Source organism: Coregonus clupeaformis, chromosome 30 (genome assembly GCF_020615455.1).
Source record: "Coregonus clupeaformis isolate EN_2021a chromosome 30, ASM2061545v1, whole genome shotgun sequence".
Lineage (NCBI taxonomy): Eukaryota > Metazoa > Chordata > Actinopteri > Salmoniformes > Salmonidae > Coregonus > Coregonus clupeaformis.
The window spans coordinates 4,001,284-4,004,812 of record NC_059221.1 but is presented as its reverse complement, the minus strand read 5'-3'; positions in this window follow the sequence as shown (position 1 = coordinate 4,004,812).

The window sequence follows — 3,529 nt, the reverse complement described above, 5'->3', positions numbered from 1 at the left end:
GGACCCTAAGGTCTCTGAGGCCTCGTTTATCAAATGCTCTAAATATTGCATGCAACTTTTGCAAGCAAATATTGTTCTTTTGGGGGAAATTGAGGTTTTGCTCGAATAGAAAATCAGTTGCAGAATGCACTGCCAGTGTTTGGCACTCGCTATATGCATTTTTTGTTTGAAAAAGTCACTGAAAAATATGAAAACATTCTGCCCACACTTCTACAGAAAAGTGATAAAATGACATAGTGTTTTCTTTTAGGAAGTGTCATGTCCCAGTTCCAACATCTCCAAATCATACAGCAAATGAGGGCATTTTTGTCACCATAAAAGGTGAATGGAAGGGCGTTTTACAGGTGGGGTTAGAACGCTTGTTTACATGCGCACATAGTATTGCTTTGATTTAGCAATGAAAGCGTGTATGTGTTGCGTGCGGCAGTTAGATAAATCCCAATAACTAGTTGCACACGCAAATCCTAGAATCTCCACGTACGCCAGAATTTAGTGAGAAATGTACGCACGGTTGATAAAGGAGGCCCCTGGTCAAAAGTAGTGCACTATTTAGGGAATATGATGCCATTTGGGACGTAGCCACAGTGACGTGACTCAGTGCAACCAGACTGACTTCTACAGACCAGCTTGACTAGGGTGCTCTCATCCTCCACTGACTCATGTATTGGAGCAGGATAGCAAGACTAGAACATCACTTACTTCATTGTATCGCTTCAAAGATGTAGGCCACAGATTGGAGAAAAAGTTAATCATTCATCTTGTTTGGGTCACGAAATGAACAGGCAGTGATGGAATGGTATGACTACGGTAATCTATAATTATGTTTATTAATATTCTAACAGTGACTTAAAGGCGCAATATGCATCTTTGTACGAAATCCTACAAAATTCACATAGACATGTGAGTTATAGTGTTCTCTGTGCACTCTTTTGATGCTTCCTGACCTTCGTTCTTGCTTCTTTTAACTTCGGAACGTAATTTGATCTGAGTCAGTGACGTTCAGGAAGGATACTTTGGACAAACTCGCACAATATAGAGCTGTGAAGGGTGTCCTATTGATTGACTCCTTGTTTTCTGTTTGTCTGATGTCTGGAACCGTAGCATTTCTGAGAGGAAGCCAGGCCCAGTTCAAAGGGACACGAGTGAAGGGTTCAGCAATTTGCCACTAATCCGAATTGTTGTCACACCTCTGCACTTCCAGGCATCTGCTAGGCACACAAGCCAGCAGACGAAAACTGTGTGTGTTTTGTATGTTCAAAGACTGGCGTAACTGCCAGTGTTTCTTTCCAAAGGACACCCTGCCCCCCACCCACCTACCCACACCATCCCAACCCCGCCTGCTGACTTGCCTGCAGTGTGAAACGTGTTGCATTTGCTCTGTCTCATTCAACTGTTTTCTGAAACACACAGCTACAGTCTGGTGTCTTAAAGCCATCCATTTTTAAAGCCCCCCCCCCCCTCATAAAATAGCACTCCCTTATCGCTATGGGACGTATAGCTCCACACCACCACAGAGCATGGTGTTCTGAAGAGGAATGGTCGGTGACAAATGATCCCCTCTGCAGCACAGGTTTGACAAATCTCCAGATGTCTGAGACGCCTTTGAGCTCTCTCCAACACCGGACCGACACCCATCCTGCCAGCCCACCCCACCTCTCCTCTAACCATGCCCGATGGGGGGGTGCCACAACCAGTCACCGCTCCCTACCAATTGTCCTTGTTTGGGTCACGGCCATTCTGGATGCCAATCTGTCACAGCCCGTGGTTTTTGGCCAGCTGAGAGTACTGTCCCAAAAAAACATTGGCAGACCCTCCTCTTCCTCTCCCCGCTCCTCTGTTTTAATTGAATACCAGGAAAGCCCTGTGTGGAGGCATTGTGAATAATGCGGATGGAACCAAAAAAACAGTGTGATTTATCACTTCAATTTTCATAATGGGATTAATAGGGGGCCTCCCTGTGTATTCAAGGGCAGTGGTTGAGGCGGTAGATCGGTTGGTGGGGGGGTCGGGCATCTGCACAAGGCCACACCTGCTCCACCGGCCATCACCGTCACCACCTGCCGCTGATCAAAGGTTTGATATAGCGTGGCGGCCGTGGCCCCTGGGAGCCACACAGCTAAGAGGGCCCCACTGGGCGGAAAGAGACCGGACCATCATTCCCGAGTGTGCAGTACGGCAGTCAGATGGAATTATATGGCTAATTTATTAACTATGGCCGCCGCACAGGTTGGTCGGTGTCCTCTGGGGCTGTGTTTCAGTGCGATACAGTGGTGGATCGGCTGATCACAACGTCTGTTGCTAACTATACAGAGAACCTTGAGATGCCTCACTATGGGTAAATCCATTTGAATTCAATCACTTTTTGACAATACCTATTTTTGATTTGAACCTTCCATACATATTTGCCGATTGTAGAAGTGCTCAGAAAGTGAGTGACTTTTTGGACCTGAATGCCAAAACATTCAAGAGATAAAGGTGCTCAAAGTTGACCTATTTTGCATACCCTTCTATACCATGAGACATCCATGTCTTCATCACTGGAAAAGACCAACGGATGAGATTGATATCATTTAAAAGCTTACAAACAATATTTTATAATTTGTTGAAAAAAAATGTTTGTTGAGCCTTTTACGCTCTTACCTGTATACGGGTTGAAAATGGCAGATTTGGACACTGATAAGCGCCTAAATTGGAACACAGTGGCTGTACAGTAACATGCTATAAATTATGTCAGAGCTCAGGCTCTGTATGGGTTTCGACTGACAGACGTTCTGAACTTGAGTAGTTGAAGTTGCCCCCATCCCTCCTGCTAATTTGGCAACTTTTGCAAATGTTCTGAGTGAGAGAAATGCTGTAAATTAAGAGGACTCTATGTATTTTGAAAGATGAGACGTTGAGGATTATAATAAATACTGCCTTGATGTCATACAAGCAAGACAAAAAGAGCAAGAAGAAGTGCAAGCTATTGTTAATCACTCCCTGTTCAGAGGCACTTTCCCCACTGCAATAAAAACTGCTATGGTGAAACCACTTCCCAAGAAAAGTAATCTAGATTACAAATCCTGTCTCGGAGCTCTACAGACAATTCCTTCGACCTCATGGCTTGGTTTTTGGTCTGACATGCACTGTCAACTGTGGGACCTTATATAGACAGGTGTGTGCTTTTCCAAATCATGTCCAATCAATTTACCACAGGTGGACTATAATCAAGTTGTAGAAACATCTCAAGGATGATCAATGGAAACAGGATGACATTTCGAGTCTTATAGCAAAGGGTCTGAATACTTATGTAAATAAGGTATTTCTGTTTTTTACTTTTAATACATTTGCACAAAAAAAAATTAAAATCAATTTTAGAATAAGGCTGTAACGTAACAAAATGTGGAAAAAGTCAAAGGGTCTGAATACTTTCCGAATGCACTGTAGCTATTGAAAGGCTTGATGATCAGTTGATTAGTTGAAATGGGTGTGTTCAGAAAAATTTTCACCTCTGCAAGTCTCCTGACAAGAATGACCCTGGTTTAGTCGC